A 25,089-nucleotide genomic window follows, 5' to 3' on the forward strand; every position below is an offset into this window, starting at 1 on the left:
AATGTGTCTGCCTGTGTTAGACTCAAAGTACTGTTATGCTATTTTTCTTCAAGCAAATTCGACTTCAGAAATGATATACTGCGGACAATGCCTCTTTTATTAAACTTGAAAAACTCAATGTTCTTGTTTCCCCCGCTGTTTCATCAAAGCCAGCGTTAATTACACAGGCCGCACATTCTTTTCCACTTAATGTTCTCATCTATTTTTTCCATCTACCTAGGAAAATCCGTCTCCGTCTGTTTCCATCTGCTGAGTTCAATTTTCAGTACACAAGTAATTTAAAACTTGCGTTCGGTTTAAATAAGTAGAGTGTAACTACATTGGTTGGGAGCAGCGGAGTGTTGGGGGGAGGGTGAGATGTACTGTAATATATTTCTAAAAATATTTCTGCTATTCACTGCGCTAAACAGATTAACTCATGTTAACAGGGATGCATGAAAAACAGAGAAAGACAATGAAAAAATACAAAGCATTTAAAAGTTTGCTGACTGTACTTTATGTTCTTCAGTTAAGCAGACTGAAAGCAGAAACCCTCGTTTTCTTTTATCTCACTCCTGTTTCATTCCAACGCATCGCTTACAACCCCCAGTCTCACAGGGATCAACAGAACATGCTAAACGCCCATGAGAGGCAGCTGCTGAATGCTCACCTTGGTAGAAACATTTTTCAAGGCAGCATTAAGCAGTCTCCATCCCACTGCGACTTCTGGTATGTGTAGGGTTTGGCAAGGCTTCCAGTGTCTTCTGTGATGTCCTTTCCAGTCGCCTATAAATATATCAGTGAGTATGTTCCTGTCCAGCTGAGCTTCAGTAACACGTGGAGGGAAGAATGCAACATTTAGTTCTTTCTCCAGTATGTGGTTGAGTCATAGCTGCTAGGAAATGGCCCAAAATCATGTGGCTAGCTGAGTAACATTGTCTAAATGAAAGACTGACACTCTGCTTTCTGATCATTCAGAAGTGATCTGAAGTGAAAGAAACTTGCATGTGGGTACATATACCAGTGCATTGTTCTACATACCACATGTTACATACATCACACCTGCAGTATGGGCATGTGTGCATGTCTTGCAATAGCAGTGAATGGGCAAGACATGCAGATATGGGTTCCCTACTGTATTTTCTCAGAAAGTAGGGGTATCTAAGGTAAATCACTCTGAAAAATAAACTTTTGCTGTTACCATCATCCAGTTCACAAAGTTATGACTTGGTAAATGGTCGGCATTTGTATAGCGCCTTTATCCAAAGCGCTGTACAATTGATGCTTCTCATTCACCCATTCATACTCACACTCACACACCAACGGCGATTGGCTGCCATGCAAGGCGCCGACCAGCTCATCAGGAGCATTTAGGGGTTAGGTGTCTTGCTCAGGGACACTTCGACACAGCCCGGGTGGGGGATCGAACCGGCAACCCTCCGACTGCCAGAGGACTGCTCTTACTGCCTGAGCCATGTCGCCCCAAAAATGACTTGAAAAATGAAAAGAAATATATACAGTGTAGGTACATTGACATTTCCTGAAGGAACATAACACAGGTAAGCTCATTGTAGCACTTGCCGTCAACAAGGTGTCAGGTAATGTTTGCAGTCAGCAGTGGAAGCGATACAGGTATATGCTAAGTCTGAGATTTGCTTCTGTTTGCACAGGCTGGATGACATTTTATCACAATAAAATCTGTTTTTAGTGATCTTCTTAAAATGAAATCTAAACATTTGATTCATTCAGTAATACGGATGGCAACATGTAACATTATTCTGGGTATTTTTGGTTATTATGTGAATCCAGAGGGCTCTTTATATGGCTAATATTGTTCTCCAGCTGTGCTAAGTTTAAACCCAGAATACAGTGGGTGTCATGCCCACTAAAGGACAGTCCGTTCTCTGGTGATAGAGATGATAGCAGTCATTTCTAAAGAAAAAAAGAAAAAAACTTCTTGTTCTTGTTTTCTCCTTCTGAATAAAAATAATTTAGACTTATTGTTCTTCTGCTGCTGTAGCCTATCCACTTATAGATTTGACGCGTTGCGTGTTCAGAGATGCTCTTCTGCATACCACTGCTATAATGCGTGGGTATTTTCATTACTTTCACCTTCCTGTCAGCTTCGACTGGTATGGCCATTCTCCTCTGACCTCTCTCATCAACAATGCCTGCAGAACTGCGGCTCACTAGATGTTTTTTTGCTTTTCGCACCATTCTCTGCAAACTCTAGAGACTGTTGAGCGTGAAAATCCCAGGAGATCAGCAGTTTCTGAGATACTCAATCCACCCTCTAACACCAACAATCGGTCAAAGGGGTTAAGGCCCAACATCTGCACTGATCTTATTGTGACTGAGATATAAAGCACAAACCTTCCAGGTCACAGTCAAGCACCTTAGCCACAAGGCTGCAGGCTGCCCCGTAACATTTATTTTATTTTCATATTATTTAGATAAAGCATTATCATCAACACTCTCATCATACTTATCATTGTTAATGGCTCCCTTCAAGGGCTGAGGTAGTGATTAAGCAGGTTCAGCAAAATGTTAAGTCGTCCAGTCCTGCCTTTGGCTTCTTTTCTGTACACCGTGTAGAGCTCTCCTGCAGGGGCCCCAACGGGGCAGTAACGTGTCTACGTGCCTCTTTGATGCCTTACAGAGGTTCTGTAAGAGCCGCAGATCAATGGTGCGTGTTCTGACGATCCCTCTGAGCAGACATTAAAGGCACTGGGAAAGACGTCATTAGCGGGTCAAGGAGGGGCAGCGCCATGCAGTCCAAATTAACGCACCGAACACATGTTCCGCTTTCATCCGAGAGACTTAACCGCAACGTAGCGGTGTTCGTCTCGTATTCAGCGAACGCTCATCCTTAATTTTCATTCACAAAGTGTGACTTTGTTTCTCCAATACCATTATTTCGTTTTAGACTTGCCAATTTATAAAAACTGAACGCTTGCGTTCTGTTGTGAGTCACAGCTAGATTGCAAATTCATTGAATCCAGGCCTTAAACTGCGATGTTCTAATCCTTTTGATTTATAAACACATATTGCTCAGGGCAATGCGTCGGGATGGTTCAACAGTTCAGTGACAAAGCTGTTTTGAAAGATTGTCTTTCTAGGTCTGAAACTGTTTTTGCACTAATGTGTCACTCTGAGCACAAAATGCTTAAATGTTAATGCTGGAATATGTGTTGGGCAACAAATAAAAATGTAAATGGCCCAACTTACTTTTCTTTACAAATGTGTTTTTTAAATGCAAAATGCAGGTATTTTCCCTTCATTTTTGTGGTTGCTGAACTATGAATTGTGTGAAAGGTTCATTTGAAGTTTTGCACTTTTCTTGGGCAGATGAGTCTTCTTCCCCTTCTTGTCAAGCTGACATTTGAATGGCCAAAATAAGATATACACAGAAAAACAGCCTTCTTCTTCAGAGCGATTCTAGTTCAGTTTTGTCCCCTGCTGTGAAATGACTCAATCCACTTTAGTGTGAAATTATAAATCACAAGTATTCACCTTCTTCCCACATCACTGGTTTAACACAAACACGGAGACTTCCTACGTGCACTGCACAAATGCCACAATCCTATTCATACAGTGATTGCTCATTGAATTTGTCACTGAGAAACAGTTTGTTTGTTCATGTTGGAAAACTTGTTCTGCTGGATTAAAAAGTGGGATCTGGAGTGAATCACACTGGCGGGCTGCTATTAAAAAATACATACACAGTATGTATGTGTAGTGTTAATTCAACTCTTGCAGAGTACATTTGGTCCCAATTGGAGTTTAATTAACTCTGGATATTTTACTGTGCGGTAGCCCTGGGAAGGCTAGTTTTTCTGTAACAGAACAATGTGCCATAAACAATGACAAGGGCCCACCTTCAGCATTGGCCTTAACAGCTTATGTTTTGCAGACAGTTAAACTAAACCTTTCCTGATGCTCTTAGCACACTTCTGATTAATGGCACTCAAAAAAGAGGTAACCGGTGTACATGTATTGTTGTGACAGAAACTGAATGATATAAAATGAAGTAATGGCACAAAATGAGTTTGCAAGCTGCTGTGGACAGTTTTACTCATTATACGTTCTGCTAATGTAGGTCTGGTCTGTACCATGATAGACTCGCTGAAATTAAAATGGATTGCACCATCATAATTCATCATTGCTTGTTCCAACAATCTGTCTGACACCCTTTGGCACCTGCTTGTTTGTATAAAGTCAGCACTTGAATCCGTCTAAAACAAACTCATGAATAAAAACGGAATACAGAAACTACTGAAGCCTGCAATGAATAATGTGTTTAACCCTCCTGCTGGGTTTTGGGCAAATTTGACCAATTTAACACTTTTCTGTATCGTAAATGTTGTTTCTTTTATCTAACTGCCAGACTTCAGGAATTTTTCCATACTAGGCATCTGAATGAAAAAGTAATTATCACCACTATCAGTACATTTTGGGTGTTTTATTCAAATTCAGTACAACTGTGGTGTTTCCGGACCAATATATCCAGCTATAGGAAATTCATGGGTGAAACTAGATTAAGTTCATCCAACACTTCGAAGACACTCACAGTCACACACACCCACATATAGTATGCACACAAATATACACACACTCAAACACTCACAGACAGATGCACCCACATACAGTAAACACACATACACGCACACACACACGCACACACATACACACAAACTGGGAAAGTTCATGTCATTTTCTAATCTGTTTGAGATTCAATTCATTTTTACAAAATAAATGTGACCCATCTTGGGTTCGAGACTTTCTCACACTCAACTGTTTCACAGGAGAGTCAAGAAACATTGAAAAATCACAGACATCAATAAAGTATGATCTTTATCTGTAAAACCTTGATGACTATGTGCTTGAATGTGGAAAAAAACCCATTAGTGATTATATTGCCTGGTGCACAGGATAACTGGGACACATTTGGGCCTGATTCACCCTCCTGACAGTCGTTGCGTTGTTCCTGATTTGCTGCTGATCCCAATCGATTATCTGTCCAGATGATCCGGCACTGTGACGCAGGGGTACCATGAAAAGATCTCACACTGGGCTACCACCCCAGTAATATTCTCAAATATCAGTCCTCACTCAACATGTCTTCCACCGGTCTTTACTAAAGTCAAAATAGTACATAAATTGTCCTTATTTCACTGAAAAATAATAGGAGTAATTTTAGGTAAATGAGATCTATAGACCAATAATTCCAAAAACAACTAGGAATTAAGTTTGTTAGAAGGTATAGCTCAACATAATGTGTGATAATGTATGCTTTATGATTGCTCCAGAAACTGTTAAAATGGGCTGCCCGATTTCGGACGGGAACACAAAAGAGGCAGGTGGCACAAACACGACACAAGGGTTAAACAGGCTGTCTATTAAGCTTTGTGTAGTGAGTAAGCGATAACACAGTGGATACATTCCATTTCCAATATGCTAGCTTCAAATAAAATACAATTCAACAGTAGGTGCTAATGGCTGAGTTCCCCTCCTACTGTACAGCCCAAATGTGTCCAAGCTAACTCTTAAGTACTTTAGCCTCATTATCTTTGCCTCGTCCCTTAATGGTTAGTTTTAGTGACCACACTTTCACCAATTTGGAGCATATTTATTTGCCTCAGTCTTTAATTTGAAAAGTTTTTATTTTTTTATTTCTTTACCACTGTTATGTAATTGTTTGTAATATAGTACACAATGCACAATGTGAATATGGGACTTGCATTCCTGATGGCAGACACAGCTATTTCTGACAATGTGTCTTAATAAGCTAAATAATCCCTGAAAACATGAAACAAATAATTAAGAAACATTTAACAGCTTGTTAAAATTATAGGATTGGAACTAAAACCAGCAGGCACAGGGGTCCCCCAGGACCGAGTGAGAACCACTGGAAGTATTCCATTACAGATGGACGGCACGCACCGTGCAGTATACAGTATACGGCTTGGTGGGCCAAGGGCTGGCACTGTTTGGCTGGCATCTGTCCAGTTCCAATGGCTCCAAACATGTCCATTGCCAGAATAGTATTCATTGGCCCCTACAACAGAGTCTAACCGCTACCTCTGCGTGCCAGGTCAAATTGTCATTGGTGCTCATCGTACTGCTTTAAGGCTTTATCAGCATAACATCTAGCATAATGGTCCATTTCATTGGAGTCTGCCTGCAAGCTCTCAGCAGTTTGGAAGCAAGCATTTTACCCCTTTACCTTTCCAAAACTCAGGTAGGTTTAGTTATTTCATATCACCAAATGATGGTTTTCTTTTCTTAAAACTGACCAAAATTTGTTTTTACAAAATAAATTGTCTCAAAATAAAAAAATAAAACAAATTACAGTGATTTACCTTTCCAAAACTTAGGTTGAATAATTTCACACCACCAACAGGGGTTTTTATTTTTTAAACCTGACCAGATGAAGCATTCTGTCTGACTGCAACGATCCCTGAAAACAGCAGTGTGGGGGGAAAGCCCTCTGTGTCCTTTACTGTTCTAGCTCAGTTCAATAGGTCAAATGATGAAAGCTGACCAATATTGAACATTTGCATGAAGGACAGGTCATTATGTGGACAACTCATTAATACAGCACAGAAAAAAATAATGAGTTAATTAAGTCTGTAACATGTATGGATGTTGAGGAGGTCGATGGAAATAACTTATTATCACGTTTTATCGCTGTTCTTTTGTCTCCAATTTGGCTATTGAGGCTTGTGTTAAAGCTGTGATGGAAAAATAATCTCAGACGGACCACGTGTGCTGGAAGATATCCCAGGTATACTCCCAAGGTCAGCCATTAGGACTATGTCTCTTGCACTGCACCATAAACCGTCTATGAGTTATCTTTGACATTGTAAAAATGTCTGTAACTGGCTAACAGAATCATATTCACATGTAAATCAGATTCGCTTGTCTTGTTTTGTCATGCAAACATTGGCTGTAAGGTCAGATAGCTGTACACAAACAGTGAGCCTATAGATTCTGGGTTCTGTGCTCAGGATAATAAATCAGAGTGGTCTTCAATACAGTCCCTCTATGTACGCATTCATAATATTTTCATAATGTGAAAATTCTGCCATGCATATGATGTGATTTGCGATGTTTTATCTATGAATTTATTAATTTTGCAATAAAGTGATAACCATAACAAGTAATTAATGTGAAGAGGTGCAGGAGTATGCCATCATTGCAGGAACAGTCAGTCCTTATTTGTGGTCTAAGCACCATTTCTCCTGCCTTCTTTATCGACATGGGCGAATAACAATAATTAATCTACAGCAGGCATTGCTCCTGGTGTGTCATTTTATTGAAGCAAAGACAAAAAAAATGCTACGTCAAGCTTCTTCTTCTGCCAAGGTCAATCATGACCAATGGCCAGCATGATGGAAGAAGATTACTATAAGCAATTTAATAGCATTGAATAACAAGAGTAAACATTTATATAATTTAAGAGATTATTTTCCATGTACCTGTATGGTGACATTTATAATCTTTATTTATACGTAAATGTTATGTTGAGGTCTTATTTATTTGGTAACCAACTTTTATACATGTTTAATTCTCTCTTGTTGCAGATATGTATTGATCAATCATACTGTGAGGATAATATAACCAAACATAATGGCGAGAACTGGCCATTCAGCCCTGCAATGCTCGCCTTTTCCTACCACTAAAGTGGTAGGAACCTACCCACTGCTTAGTTTGCCGCTATCTAGCACCGTATCAAGCCTGGTCTCAAAAACCTCCAGTGTTTCTACCACCACTGGCAAGCTATTCCACACAGTGACCACTCTCTGAGTGAAAAAATACTTCTTAATATCTGTGCAGAATTTATCCTTTGTATGGTAGGGACACTGTCAGGATTAAATTCTAGACCAAAGGAATAAAACAACGCTTTAGTAGGAGAAGGAGCCTTTGATCACCAAATCAATTGTATTATATCCGACCCAATGTCTCCATTAGAATGACGACAGTTTGACATGTGATATGTTGTACAGAAGCAAGGCTCCTACACTTGGGGATATAAGCTACTACCCCATAAACTGTTGATAGGCGATCCTTAGCTACATCTAACAGAGTTTGTATCTAATTATGCGATCTAATTGTATCTAACTATAATACTCATAAACACAATCTCCACAGTGACCAGCTTAAAGGCCTTATTTTCCCTTACAACATGATTCCAATATATACTGTACCATAAGCCTCTACAAATCACCACCGGCAACCTCGACCTCACTGAAAGAATCTAATCCTACAAACCTGCTACTTGAAGTATTATAGTTTTTTTTTGAGAGAGGCTATTTTAGCACTTAAGGGATAGTAATGAAAGGGCATTAATCATCATTAAACGAAAACTAGACAGAGCCTCTGAAGCCTCATGCTGGCTTGTGTGTTATCCCTGCTAGGTCCTGACAATACATTTCTCAGAGCTTTATTGCTAACAGGCTATCACCAGCAGAAATGTACCATCACCTGCACAGGGGTAATCTGTACAGACAGAGAAGCATTCACTACCCAGTGTGTGGATGAGTTTTATTTTTTATTTTTTACACTCGGGTCAATTTCGACGTCAAGAACCGCACAAAGCACCAGCCACCACCTCGTAATTTGTAACTTTGACCTTACGAAAGGACAATCTTGGGGTTCAGGGATGTGTGTGCGTGTGTGTGTGTGTGTGTGTGTGTGTGTGTGTGTGTGTGTGCGGGTGCTGTACCTGCATGTGTGTGGGTGTGCAAGCATTGTGGACTGAGAAACAAAGAAAAGAAAAAAACCATTGCTTCAGCTGGGAAAAGGAATAATAAAAAGAAGAATTTAAAAGCGACAAGAGCAGTCCTCTTCTTCCCTTGTAGTGCTGTTAAAATGATTAGAACAAAACGTTTGAAAGACTGATTGAATGTGTTATTGAGGAAATACATGCGTATGTTCTGAAGAGGGGTTGTGACGACAGCAAAGTGACGTCCATTTCTCTGTACATGCAAATTAAAAACATTTGTCAGATGACATATTAAGAAAAGCCTTGTCAACATAAGCAGTGCTGCTGATTCATATCAAAAGCGGCCAGTCCACTCATCTGTAAAATTATAATAAAACTGTATGCCTGACTACCTCGTCGCTGCTGATGATGACGCACAGGACATGGCGTACTTACGCTTTCTTTGCTCATGACAGTCTCAGCCCTTATTAGAACATTAATCATAAAAATGGCAATACATATACTGAGCAAACAAGACCTTGACAGGGCCTTTAGCCAGGCACTTCTGAATTGTGTCTTTCAGAACAGACGTAATCTTCCCCACTGAAATGAAATAGTCCAAGGCGAATGGACCTCACCAAAAGATTATGCCCTGGATTGGCCATGTGGTCTTATCTAAACCAGCTAAAATCCTTTTGCTTTTACATTTCATTTACATGTCAAGCATTACGCAGGCAATTTTATCCAGCGCAACATACACAGCTTACATTATTTTGAAAATACTATCCATTTGTACAATTGGTTATTTACTAAAGCAGTTCAAGCACCTTGCTCCAGGGAAGTATGCCATTGACCCACTGGGGAGATGAAACCTTCAACCTCAGTGCTGAAAGCACAATTCCCTAATCATTACACTACACTGCCAGCCCGGAAAAGAGCTAGTTCTCTGTGCAAAAGCTCAGTTTCTGCCTTAAACTTAGTTCAGTCTGACTCACTGTGGTGCAGTGACTCATAGTCCAACACTTTACTCTCTGGAATGACGACAGATTCCCCCAATAGAACATGCAAAAGCACAAACTGGCACCCCGTTGAGTCCCCAGCAAATAACTAATTAACCAGAAAGACAAGCTGTCCCAAAACATGATCTTTGACTTCTTGGTTTGGATATTTCTTTATTTATTTAATAATGACTTCAAAACTCTGATGCATGACAGAACGAGATCATTCTATCATACAGTATATACTGTAAACTACTACAGCAGACATCTACATTTAGTAGGTTTGAATTGACATTGTAGACAATTATCCATTCCCTTAGAAGCAGGCTCAACACTGATGCTGGCGCAGTGTACAGTGCTAATAGCTGCATATCTGAGGTCGAGACTAGTCGGACATTTCTGCACATCCCAAAATTCAACAGCAGCTGCACTTTGAACCGGGCGGATGTACTGTGGGGGTTATTAGCGGCCACTCCATTACCTCGGAGTTCAAAGACCGCTGTGTGTAAAACTCTTATCATTCATGCTATTACAGTTCTGTTTCTTTCTACAATAACAAGCGACTATATTCCTTAGAGAGGATACTGGATTCACCCAGTCTGTTTTTCTCTGACCTGAGATGTTTTTTCTTTTAAACGAGGCTTTATGAGATACACGGGGACATCTTGGGACAGGGTTAATGGGCCCTGGTGGGTTTTCATGAATAAAATCCATCCATTACAATCCCTTGGCTGGACTTAACTTTCATGTAAGCCAACTAAGTGCTATCCCTCGGCTATGGACATTGGTGACCACACTGCTGTATTTTTCTCTCTTTATCTCTCTCTCTCATGTGCAATAGCTGCACTTTATCAGGACCTGTGATGTCAGGAATGAGTCCGGAGCATGTACGGCCGTATCTCCTCTGTTCCTGCGGCCACTTTCCATGCTATCTCCTCTTTTCCGGCGGCCATTTTCCTCACTATCTCCAAAAGCCTGGGAGGCCTTCAGGACCATGGAGAGCAGTGGTCTCACCTACAGCTGAGGCTGATGGGTAATGATGTCCACTGTTGCTTGTCACCTTCAACAGGCACAGCCTGGGGTGCTTCTGTTATCTTTATTTACATGAATGTTTCCTGTTTTTTTGTGGTTGTGGTAATACTCTTGAAGGCAAACATACTACAACAGCCCATTTAATGCCCATATCCACTCACCACCTGCATGGCAGCTACATCTTGTACTGTACCTGAGGACATATATTTACACTTTTATGCTGTTCATTTAACTGCTCTTCACCATTTGGAAGTGATCTAGTGAGGCCTGACTTTTTCTTTCTTTTTGTACAAACCTACTATCGTATTCATTTCAGTGCTCATGACCTTGACAAGATGCTAAATCGCTGCTCCATCGAATAATTGCTTTTCAAAATGAGGGAAATCAAATAAAGTTCACGGTATTTATGAAGACTATTTGACAAAATACATTGGCTGAATACTGCGCTGTACTGAATTGCCTAAGTCCTCACAAAGTAGGCAACAGTAGGAAGGAAAAACTCCGGCGTGGCACACAAGAAACCAGACTTAGCAGGGCGAACCAGTCCTCCTCTAGTCAGGTTGTGGGGTCATAAAGAAAAAAGGGCAGGCTGTATGAAGCATCTGAAGATGGCGGCTGTTGGATGGGGTGGCGGGCTGAAATACCAGCTCCACATTGAGTCTGCTTCGGAAGCTTTCTGTAAATGTCACGGTGACAATCTCATCTCAGAAAATCCAAGAAATAAATAATGCATAAAATGTTATTTTATTCTTATTTTTCCCTCTATTTGTGTTCCTGTCAGGCCCAATGCGGGCCTTTTGCGAAATGGTGTTGGGTTCTGCCCTGTCCCCTAGCTGTCAGCAGATGGCAGGTTGCTTTGCTAGAGACATAGAGGTATATACCATACACAAAAACCCAACCCATACCCATGCATAGGAAATGCATGTACACAACTGGCTATTTCATACAGGTACAGTGTTGGAAAGACTGGCCGCCCTACTGCTGGCCTGAATCAGTGAGACCCTTCCTCCACCAGTCCTCCAGTCCCAGGGTAAGGGGGTTATCTCTGCCCCAGACACCAACCCTGTGTGGGGGATGGGGGATACGAAGATGCTGCATTCAGATGCTCATCTTCCTGCGTCTGCCTTAATTCTGCCTGCTGGTTGCCCTAGGCCTATTTTTAGACAGAGCGGCCCGTGATCTAGTGGTTCCTCGTAATCTCATTTTATTCATATTTCCCAGTAACCCTGAAACTGTTCAGGGAGCGAGGGTTGTCCTAATGATGTTTAAAGGTGTCTGGGGTGAGCCTATGAAAGAATACGTTTACTGGAAATATATTTAGTTTCACCTGTCAAATGCCGTTGAATCCACCTTTTAAAGATTGGTCTGGCCAGTTGTCTGCTTTTGAAAAATAGTATTGTTCAAAACGATTATATTTTTCCCCAAAAGTCATATGGATGAGAGGACTGCTTAAATCAATTAATCTTATTCCAGTCTCCATAGATCAGTCTGCGCTGCATGTGCTGGGTCAACACTACACATTGGGTGCTGTAATGTATCAATGATGTACCCTTATACATCTCAAGAGATAACCATGTGTCTGTAATGCTCCACAATATGACACATCTGTAATGCATTTTTGCAAAATGGCATCTGAAATTGTTCACCATACCTCACATTGTTGACTTTTCTTAATTCCAGCAAAGGCTGAACTCGTGCTAATACCATGCTTCCTTGCCGAATAACACAAACACCAAGAATATCAGCAGGTAAAGGGCAGGTGTGGTCAGGGGAATTGCTGGAAACTTCAGCTTTTATTGGTTTATCCCTTCCATGGTCCAGATGGCTCTAATATATATTTCTGACCTTTTTTTATTGTAGGGGATGGTGTGGAGGGGATCATAAAACCCTGGGATGACAGCCTGGGTGTTGGGAATCCGAGCAAAAGCAATATTGTGCTCTCAAAGGAGCCCTGAAAACCAATCAGCTTTATTGTCAGTGGGATGTCTGGGTGTTTGAGTTTGCTGGTATGTGCAGCCAGAGCTTGGCCAGCCTGCTAGTCTTTCATCTGGATCCCAGTCACTGCTGACAGTGATGGCTGGCATCTATGCTATATATCTAAACTTCAGTAAACTCCCTAAAGTGAATGAGCAAAAATAAATTATAAATTATAGAATAAAAGCTGAAAGGCCATCTATATCCTGGGTGGATATGATTGCTACTGACAAGAATCTTATACAGATATTACACACACACACACACACAGTATATAAATTACTATACAAAAAAGGAGGAGGATTAACCTGTCCCAAAGTAATGGAAAGAGAAGGACTACTCATGATCCAGAGCAGCCCACCTTATCTATGAGACATGGCTGCCACTAGAACTGGCTCACTTGTCTTCATTGATGACGTGACTGCTGATAGCTACAGCAGGATGAATTCTGAAGAGCACTGAAGGGTCTTATCGGCTCAGATCCAACCAAATGTCTCAAAACGCATTAGATATCGCTTCACCTTGCAGCCGGAGAAGGACCTGGAAAACATTGCTGAACCAACCAAGGATTTTTTTCATGGCCCAAAAGTGGAATGTTATTCACGGGTAAAGTCAATCACTTGAATGCAAATGAACATGTGTCTCACTGAAAGACAGAAAGCAAAATACCCGCAGGTATTTTGGAACTGAAAATACCCGCAGGTATAACAAGAACTGAATATGGCTGCAGTACAGGCCTGGCAGAGCATCACCAGGGAAGATACTCAGCATCAGGTGATATCTATAGGTTGCAGACCAATTACGATGCTTTTATTTCAGACTATGTAAATTTGTCCCATTTATTTTGCTCCTCTAAAATATGGGGACTATGCATAAAATAGTAATCCTACAGAGATCGCCCAATATTGATGTAAATGATCTCAAATTAAAATTGAGTCTGCACTTCAACCTCACATTCATAGTTCTATTTAAAATATACAAAGCCAAAATAACATAAATTGTGTTACTGTCCCAATACTGTGCAGATGACAGAGCACCTATCTGCTGAGAAATAGTGTGACACAATAGTTTGATTACATTATAAGAGCATAACACTGACACTCTCCACATGTTATGGCACACACCTACAATAACGTTACAGCTACCGTATCATTACTTCACGTGTAAGTGCTATAATTATACCTCCTAAGGTGAAGTGAATCCACTATTAATAATCATTGAAGAAAACCGCACATCTAACGCAGGTGAATGCGAAACGGCTCCATTCAGTAGCGTGCTGTTATTTTACACCCTCTCTCTCTCTCTCCCCCCCACGCCGGTACACGGCGAGCCGAGCAGATGGCCTTGCGGTGGTTTTTAACGCTCACGCTGACGCAAAGAGGACCCACGGCGGACCACGCACCGCCTCTGCCCGGAGGGATGACAAGACGCACAGCCAGACTCAATTAGCGCTTTGCGCAGAGAGACACGCAAAGCCGTCATCTCTCTCTCTCCCCCGTACCACTCCCCCAATCCCACCCGCCTAAGCCTGACCTTTCGGCTAATGCGACGCCAGGGCGGATATGGATTTTTGTGAAAAAAACTGCAAAGCATGGACAATTGCTCATTGAAATAAACAAATACACCAAGAAATTGTGAAAGAACAGAGTGAGAGGTTAGAGTGGTGTTAGACGTCTTCTTTTGTGTCATACAGAATAACTTTTTTCTTTTAGTTTTTCCGATGAAATGGTAAATGGATTTTGAGAACACTCTCTGTGGTGGCTTTGTTGAGTTACTGAGCTGCTTATGAACAGGTGATGCAAAGTTTCTCTTTTCTCAACTTTTCTGACTTCAGTTAAGATTCTGTAAAGCATTTAAGCATTTAGTGTGCAAAGTGTATGATTTGTGCGACTATGGCATGTTGATGGAATGGAATCATCACACAATTCATATCTGATTGTTCTTTAAAAACATAAATAGATAAAGATCATTCAAACCTTGATGTTTGAATGATGTCTTCATTCTAGGTCTTATTGGGAAGAAATGTGCCCATGAACTCTATTTTATTAAATGGTATGCATGCATGTATACATTATCCTGGGACTGCATGAAAAATTCAATGCATTCATGTAAGAAGTGAAAAATGTGGATGTGTCTTTCTTTCTCTTTGTCTATCTCTCTCTCTTTCCTTCTCTCTATTTCTTTTTCTTTCTTTCCTTCTTTCTTTCTTTTTCCATTCCACAGGGGCACGTTGTTTGGCAAACAAAGGAAGCAAATGTAGAAATTTGACTGTAATGAAAGCAGAGTCTAATTTTAGTGTCACGGACAATTGAATCAGTAAACACTGTCCCGAGGGTAAGCAATAAAAGGTGGCGGCTTGAATAATGCAGGAGAATAATCATTTCTGCTGAAAGCGATTGCTATCGTGCCCTAAACTCCGATTCTTGCTTCCACAGGGGAGCCTGCAGAGGAGGATGAACAGTCAAATGGGCTTTATTTGAAAAAGGATGGAAAATTATTCCATCGCCTTTTCTCCGAGTACACTTCACACAATACAATAACGTACCTGCAGGTCAGAGCAATGTCAATGACTGCGAGTTAGCTTGAACTTGAATAATGTGCATTCAATTCAGGCTACAGTGAAACACTCTCTCTGTTTTCTCAAGTTCTTGGCCAACCACAGAATGGAAAGTGACAAAAAGACGGGAGTCATTCATACAGTAATTCACAGGAACTCTGACTTCCCATAGTTGCCCTTTGAGAAGGCATGATAAGGCAAGTCGTTACCATGGCATCCGTTGGCTCACGAGGGCAGCTTCTGAAGAACGCTGGCACATTAGAGACAGAGCTCTTCTGTTAGCGTGAAGGTCTCAAGTGTGCGCCATAGCCAAGGTCACCTGGACCGTCACCCCAAGCAAGACCCACAGTGCCAGCATAGCATCATTTATTCACACACTGCGTCCATGGCCCGATCCCCGTACCAGGAGAGTCTCACCTGGTTCCGTTTTCATGCTAAAGTGGAAAACCCCCTGTACAACAAAGAGAGTATTGTGTTCCCTTTTTAACAAGTAAAAATTATGCATTATTCTGAAGTTTTCTTGGTCTATTAGCACATGCTCCTGCCTCATTTAAATCTGCAATCCAGTTAGGGTTGACTGCTGACCCACAAGTGCCAGATGAAGTTTTTTTTACCCATAATTATTATTGTAACTGGCCTATATAAGGAAATTGGCTGGGCAAAGCCTGATGAGTCTTTATTTATTTATTTATTTATTTATTCACTTATTTATGTGTTTGTTTGTTTGTTTGTTTGTTTGCCTACTTGCTTGCCTGAATGCCGCCTTACTGGGTAACATACAATAGCAGAATTGCAGCCAGGAATCAACCTCCATCCTTTCAGGCCTAAATCCAGTGCCATTACAGCCACACTGCTGCCCAAATTATTACCATTTATCTGTGGTCTCTGAGGACAACACTGCAGTTAATCCTCTTTAGATATGATCACATGACACTACATCTTGAATTCCATCAGCATCTGTTCCCTTACTTTAGTTTACAAGTAGATGTTAGAGCTAGTTTATGTACGTTCATAGTTGTTAAGTTAAACAATGTTTTTTTTTTTTTTATGAAACCAAGCTTTGGTCCCTCAGAAAAACACGAAATGCCAAGTACAGAATAAAACACCATCTAATCGAGTTAATCTGCTGATCTAAATATTACAAAATGCATGGGCTATCTAAAATGTAATAATTCCATTGCAGCATGTGTGTGGTAAACAAAACATGGGTGAAATTACTTTCACATTAGCAAATTCAGCCATAATAAAAATTGGTCTTGCTAAATTCTGTGATTTTATATGTGATTATTTTGACTCGACAACTGACATCAAGGAACAACAGTTATATTTAATAACACAAACAAACGGACAATTAACAAGAAACAGTGTGCTAAACGTTTCAAGAACGTGCCTGTTCACACTGCCATGCTGTTTTATAGGTTCACTTTTCCAGTCTGATTGGAACATCAAACAATATTTGGAAATAAGGAGGACATATTTGGAAATTATTCCAGTTTAATTTCACACTGACGTCAGGAACTCAGTTTTTCCCCACATCGAGAGTTATCCAAGTGTGGAACAGCTTGCCAGGGCATGCTACAAACATAATTACCCTCAGGGCCTGTGCTTGGTTCTCCCTGTCCATTCTTGCCCAAGCCAAGTAAGATGAGGTGACTGTGTAAGCAACCGCTTTAAATAATCAATCAGGTGCTAAGTAACAAGAAAAACCTGCATACCCTGTGGCTTTGTGGACAAGAGTGAACAGACAGAGAGACAAAGAACAAACATAGCTGGTCTGGATTGTGTGTTCTCATCATATAATATTTGCATTATCTTGAATGTGTCTGTGCAATAGAGGCTGTTCCAGGTTTTGCTAGAAGCTATGTTCCTTAACAACAGCTGCCTCCAAAAAGTTAATTAACTCAAAAAGTGCAACACCAAAACCGAGGCACTCTGTCTGAAAAAGTGAGAAATGGATACAGAAGCCTTTATTAGGACGGGCAAGAACAAGACAAAAAGACCAACGCTTATCGACACTACGTCTTCCTCAGGGTCATAAAAACTATAGGTAGCATCTTGCATATGTACTCACTGAGCACTTTATTAGGAACAGTACACCTACTTAATGTGATTATCTAGTCATTCAATCGTGTTGCAGCAGCGCAATGCATAAAATCATGCAGATACAGGTCAGGAGCTCAGAATGGTGCGAATAACAAAAAATATCCAGTGAGTAGCAGTTCTGTGGACGGAAACGCCTTGTTGAGAATGGCTCGACTGGCTTGAGCTGACAGAAAGGCTGCAATAAATCAGATAACCAACATATTTCTGGACACACAACACATCCAACAAAAACGTGGATAGGCTACAGCAGCAGAAGACTTAATAAGTCTAAAAGATGAGTCTAATAAACACCAAATAAAGTGTTCCCTGAGTGTATAGGCCATACCTAATGCATGGCCTATACACTCAAGGTCCCACGTACTAAAATACAGATAAATAACATACAATAAAGATGTACCATATCTGCAGCAATACTGCATACAGCCAAGGATACCCCACAGATCAGGTCTTGTTAGGACAAGACATCGAGGGGGGCCTCATACCAGAACAGGGAGGGAGGGATTGGAACAGCTGGTCAGGGCTGAGGGACAGAGGGAGGAAGATGGGACCCAGCTGTGGTGACAGCCTTGGTCATTCACTCGTTCCTCCCTGAGAAGCAGCCTCAGGATGACTGAGCTACGGGCCTTCATTCAGGCTCCCAGCACAGTGGTGCCCTGTATAAAGACTACAAATCTCACTTTTTGGCCTTGATTCAATCGACATATGCCCTTTTAGCTCCGAGTTTACATGCGGGAGTTCTTTTTTGTCAATGCAAGCGCATTTTTTATTGTTTTTTTTCTGGTGTTCTCTGAACTCTCCCGTTTTTGGAAGTAGTCAAGCTCAAGCATTAACTGGTGTGTCAATGTAAGGTCTGGATCAATTCCACAATCTTATTTATTCTATTCTACCTTCTTAATGATTGTTACTCAGAGAAAATATTTGGAAATTAACCCTATTCACTTAAATTTAGCCCTCTCAAATTATTGTTGTGTTCATATCGATATCACACAAAAAATTGCAACATAATAAAACAGCTGCCTAGATGCTTATCAGCCTCTTATTTGCAAAGCAGGACAATAATACTCCAGCTTCCCCCCCCCCATCATGCTCACCTCGCCATATTCTCAGACAAGAAAAGGCATATTCTTACAACCCTATCTTTTCTCTATTTCAAAAAATATATTTAATTTAAGTCTTCAACTATGTGTGTGCAGTAAATAGTTTTTTTAGTCTTTTATAGGACTAGTACAAAATAGGTTAAATCTCTAGGGAGGGAAAAGTGGGAAGGGTTAATAGCTGGTTAATTCAGAAAGCATAGGGTATGTTTTTGTATGCACACTAAGGATTACGACTGTTCTTCTAATGTAAAAGCACTCGCTACAAGGTTGCAATGTGCGATTTACTAAATGGTGTGGGAGAATGTTTATTGTGCATTTTCTTTTGTGTAAACTCACCCTCTATAATGTACAATTTGAGAGACTGAGCTGAAGGAAACTACTGCGCATCAAGGTTAACTACGACAGCATCAGCCCCCGTATTCCGTAACAGAAGTGTTCCTGCTTAGTTGTATTAAACGAACATTGGCTTCGTCTGAGTCGCAATTTAGTTGCTAAATTAACTAAGAAGAGTAAGGATACGGCAGCCGTCCACGTCAGTCACCCTTAGTTTAAAGCAGTGAAATTGATAACGTGCGCTCTGCAATACATTATTTAAGAGGACGATATAATAGTCTACCTGGCTAGCTGGCTACGGGTCTCCGGCGACATCGTCGCCCAGAGGAGTTTTTCCTACTGTCGGGGAGCGAGGAGAGGATCGGCTGCAGCGCTCTTCAGTTCACGGCTTGGCAGGCTGGTCGCCATTCCGGCTCATTTCCTTCCCGCGTCATCAGATATCCTTTGTCTGTAACACCTCGACCCTACTGCTGTGTTAACTATCAGGTAATTGGCTATCAGAAGCCCTCCGGTATTTACAAGCTTGCCACCTGGGTACCGTTGCTGGTGTCGACGAGAGAGTTGTTGTTTCTAGATAATATTGTACGGTCATCAGAGACCGCGAGTCTGCATACGCCAACGCAACAAATATAACGTTCTAGCTAGCGCTAGTGGTGTTTCACATCGGCGCTTGTTGTAAAGGGGACGGTTATGAAGGTATTGTTCATGTTAGCGCTCCATTGTGTAATGTGAACGTTCATTTGTTATTTCCCAAGTGAATGTTGTTAATACCAAAGTGTATGAGTGGTGGGTAACTTGCATTGCTCTGGTACGGTTTCATTTTATAAGCAGGCAGACTTTAGTAAGGAATACGATTTGGTTTTTTTGAAAACATTCCTTTAGAGGTAAAACGTCTCAATACACCATTTCCCTTATAGTTCCCTGTTTGTTTTGTTTTATTATTGTCATTAGACTAAATTCTAAATTGTGCTGATGAGTGGAGAAGGTATTCATGCCTACTGAACTTTTGTTTAAAATTAATTAATCTATTAATGAATAAATAGATTATCTATAATCTATTAATGAATTAATAGATTATGTCCTAATTTGATTTAATAAACAGAAAGTGTTATTCCTTTTAGTACAAACTTATTTTGGTGTCTGTCTTATTAAGGTAGGTGTGTTAGACAGATACTCCGGTAACTTGTGTTCACAGGTATAATATTGGACTCACTGGGCGTGGGGGGGTGTCAATCTTACTTTTGCAGGGTGTTTTAGCGGGGAAGAATTCATGGGTAATTTGTTATAGAATACCATTCTATGCCTACCCATACACATTCTCGGTTAGCTCCGTGGCACTCAGAAACCCTAGAGCTCCACTCAATGCACTCACATTCACATTGCAAGGTAGTGGGGAGACACAGAGACGCAGACCCTACGCTCTCCAGTGACCCAGTGAGGTCATATACCTACTCGCACACCCTCACGGCACGGACGTGTTCTGTCCGTTACTCGTAATGGGTCAAAATTGCTGTTAGGATGCAATTTGTGGGGATTCATTTACTGACTTTCCTTTTGATGAGCAGTTAAATGTTCATGCATGTACCTGGAATGAAGGCACTAAAACAGGGTGGCGATTATGTAAATTAGGCGAATTAAGTATTCCGTCTGATCTACTAAAGCATACATTAATTGCGTGAAAATTCTTCAAACTCCTGAACGCAGGTGGAAATGTATCTGTGGTGATATAGCCTATATAGCTCAGGCACATGATTCTGGGGAATCAGTCAAATCATTTTCCCTTATGGACTGCTTGCTGCGGGGGTAAATCAAAGCAGCCTCAGATACATAACACTCAGGAAAGGAGACAAGATTTAAAATGTATTTCTCACATCTACTAGCCATCTTTCCTCTAGCCACTTCTAATTTAATTTCTGATACAATTATCTTACCTGCTGAAAAAACAACTCGAGCTAGGTTTTGAAACAGCTGGTAGCTGGTTGACCAGTTCAGACCAGATCCCAGCTCGACAGTCGGTAATGTAGTGGTTAAGGTACATGACTGGGACCCGGACGGTTTGTGGTTCAAGCCCTAGTGTAGCCATGATAAGATCTGCACAGCTGTTGGGCCCTTGAGCAAGGCCCTTAACCCAGGGGAAATTGTCCCCTGCTTAGTCTAATCCACTGTTTGTCGCTTTGGATAAAAGCATCAGCTAAATAACAAATATATTGACATGGTTTAGCTGGTTTATCAGTACAGAACGCCTCCCTGCATGACATGGTTTGAACAGCTGGTAGCTCAGCTCAGAGAAGCTACCAGTGCTAGCTGGTTGACCAGCTCATACCCAGCTAAACCAGCATTATGGGCAGCTTGGCCATCCTGGTTAACCAGCTCATGCCCAGCTAGACCAGCTCATGACCAGTTTGACTTACTCAATCTTCAAGCTTGCACAGTTGAATTTTACAGCATGGTTGTATATGTTGCTATGTAGCTCCGTACCCTTTTTTAGTGCCTTGTAATCTGGACATGTAAGAATGCCATATCATTTTTATGGGTGTTTCCTGCCACAAAATTGTGAATGGGGGCTTTAATTTATTTGACTGCGTAAATAGAAACAGTCCTTGTAAATCGGTCGTTAAAGTGCCAGCATCTACTACCGCAAAAGCAAATGTTTTCATGTTTCAACTGCCCCTAAATATAGTAATGTTTGTTCAGATTCTGGGCTCAAAGCTGAGGTTGAATAAGTGAATATTCAGAATAGCTCAGAATAAGATGTCATACAGCGTGTTGAAGTAGGATAGTTATCTTAGATTGAACAGAAAATCAAAGAGCACTTCAGTAACAAAGAACACAAAGAACAGTGAAGGTAGTCCATAATATAAGATGTGCATTCTGTTTATTCCACTCAATATGGCCGCTATTTCTGAAAGATACCGGTATATCACACATTGCTTGGATGGATGTTGTTATAATCGACTCGTCTGACTGGGCGACCTGGGCCTTTGGTCCTCGATAATGAATCACGGCAAGTTACAGACAAGGTCTTTCACCCAAGGTCAAGAGGGAAGTAGATGAAAGACGATCACACAGTGACCTCTGACCCTCCCCTGGGAGTGCAAATTGCTCTGTGATCAATAAGCTTGGCCTTGCTGAAGACTTAAATCCATGGCCCTAATTGAGGGCTGTGGTTTCAGTAATGTCTAAATAAGAGAAGGACATGTCTCTTTAGTGTTGTGTGCTCACATTAACCACACTTGTCAATATTACATGACCAGAAATGTTAATGTAAATGGGATCAGCCCATTTAAACAAATAACTATCTAGATATAGGCCTTATGCTCAATACAGTCATGAGACAATTTTCTTTTCTTAAATCCTTTCAGTGAATTTCAGCATTTGTTCCTATTACTTATTTATTGATTTCATTATATAGTTAGCTGGTAGTTAATCAGTTACTGAGCTAATCTATAATGCAACAATCACTTTAATGGTCAGTGCAATTATGAATTATATAGGTTTGATCCAACATCTGCTTAGGTGTCTTTTTTTAAATGAACAGTAAAAGGCATATTAGCTTTTAAACTTTCATATGTACATTAAAGGAAAGTGACAGTGACAGGAAAGTGACAGTTATTATCTCGAAAAGATTTTAGGTACTTCTGAAGTTGAATTCATAAGAGCACAAATGGTGTTTATAAATAAATGCTATGGAGGGCCTGACTATACAAATAGCATGCGCTAAATTGGTTCAAATCCAAATTCAAGGTCAAATGTTTTATTGGCATTAAATATAACATAGTACACACTGCCAAACAATAAACTGTAACATTGCAAAATAATCAAATGAAAAATGGACATATTGGTTGGTTCCTGAACCAAAAACAAGAAGAACTACAATGAAAGGGATTCAGAAGTTCACCGAAGTTTGATATTCCAAACAGTTGATGATGTTCCAAACAGTATTTCTTATTTCTCAGCATCATAATGGCTTCCTTGACTTTCTTGATGAGTTTTCTTGCCAAAAAGCTTACAAAAGTAACAGAACAAGCGGTAGATTGAGAATAAATAAGCAGCAAGCACTATTTTGCAACTTGTTATGAAAAAGTGTTCTCTCTGCTGTTGGCATTTATTGTGTTACCTCCATGGTTCAGTCACGGGAATAATTTTTATGACTAATTCTATTGATTGATTCCCATTTGATTGACGTATTTGGCGTGCAAATGTCTGAAACTACAAATTGCTGATAAATAATTTGTAAAATACATTTTCAATTATGTTTTCAATTTATTATTACCTGCAATTATTATTAACTGCCCCCCAGTTTTTGCCTGGGCCTTGTTGGCCTGGGGATCCGGCCCTGAAATGAGAGGACTATTTACAGTATGTTTCCATAGTTCAGTGTAGTTCCATAGTTCTATCATTTCTATGTGGTGCAATGTATACTATTCCTTAATAAAAGCTGAAAACCTTTAATGGTTTGATTACAAATCTAACATTGTGGAGTACACAGCCAAATCAAGGAACAATATGTCTTTGTGCCAAGACTTATGGAGCTCACTGCATATCATTAAATGAGCCATTAAATCACAAAGGGTTGTAAGCCATTGTATGTAAACACCAATTTCTTATCACATGTTTATCAGCAAATAGCAAAGGTGACATTTGGTTGGTTTGGTCACAGCCAACAGAAGCCCGAGTCCACATATTATTATTGCTTCACAGTCTGTCAATTCCTGTCTGACTTCCACACAAAAAATCCGCTGAACAACCAACAAACAAACACTTGGATGAACGGCTCTACTGGCAGGATATGACAACTGAAATGTCTGCCTGTCTTTGTGTGCGGAGGGAGAAGGGACAAAAAAATGTGCTGACAGACATTCCTTTCACAAAAAGATGAGGATGCAGGAGATTCAAGAAAAGTGGTATTTTTTTCTCGACATGACAAGCACAGTTAGAAAACCGAACCATTGGAAACTGGAAAAACAATAATAAAACAAAAACCCATTTCTCATTAACCTCCAGCCCAGGTATTTTTACTGGGAGTGGCGTGGGGCATGGAGGTTTGTTCAGGCGGTAAAATTTGGCTATGGACCAATCAAATCAACAGGCTTGGCGATGGAAGGCGAGTGTCAGCAGCAGAAAGAATAGCTCATTGTTCAGCGGGGAATGGAGCTCGCCTCCTTCAGCTTCGATAAACAGAGCGAAGCCACAGGACATCTTATTTAATGCAACATGCGTTTGTCTGCTCCTGGGATGGGGCTGTTGAACAGGAAAAGTGTGTCATCGCTTAGTTCATTGGTAACGTTACACTAATGGAAGTGGACAGCGCAGAATGCTTTCCTGTCTCTCCTTGTGTGTCCAACTCAATACTGGAACCTTAAGAAAAAAATAATCATTTACTGAAGAGGAGAGATGTCACCCTTCTCCTTGGCTTCAGACGTGACATGTAACATGGTCGTGGCAGAAGTTGGACATGCTGTCTTCCATAGTATATAATGGCATTGTGGCATATAGCTGGTATAGGGTAATGTAGCTGGTATAGGGAGGTGTTGCTGGTATAGGGTAATGTTGCTGGTATAGGGGAATGTTGCTGGTATAGGGTTATATTGTTCTTGCTTTAAGCCACAAATTCACGAAGGACCCTATTAGAAAGCCCATATGTACTTAGAAACGTCTAAGTAGTAGATTATCCTTTATTTCCCAGAATAAAAGCTTCTTGTGTCAGTGAAAAAAAACCAACAAACAATGAAACTGGATTAAAAACAAAATACTCCATAAGCATCCCTTTGATACTGAAATAAGCACATATTCAGACACTAAATAAATGAATTAATAAAAAATAAAAAAATATATTCCCATTCTGTTTCCAACTGGCCACAGGCGAACAGTGTTATAACTCCTGCTGTATTGGGAAAGAGGCTGAAAGGGATAAGGTAAACCTCCAGTTAATACGCCACAACATTTCTTCATTTCCACAACACACTGGGATTCTAAAAGCAACCAATCATCCAATCATGCACTTATCCCATCAGTCAATGCCTTGCCTTTAATAGCATCACCACATAACTGAACACACTACAGAGGAAACATACACAAAGGCAGAAGCCGCACCTGTAACAGGTGTAAGGTAAGATGATACAGTACACTGCACATTAAATACAGGAGCACATTAAGCAGTTCAGCAAGAGCAGTGTGCTATAAACAACAACAAAAAAAAACCTCTTCCACACCCCTGCTCACTGGTCTCAGGGATGAATTTGGATTTTTCCACTCAAATTCACAATTCAATGAATCGCCTTCCATCTCAGGAAAAAACAATGAAAAACA

The sequence above is a fragment of the Conger conger genome, chromosome 3, assembly GCF_963514075.1.
Source record: "Conger conger chromosome 3, fConCon1.1, whole genome shotgun sequence".
Classification (NCBI taxonomy): domain Eukaryota; kingdom Metazoa; phylum Chordata; class Actinopteri; order Anguilliformes; family Congridae; genus Conger; species Conger conger.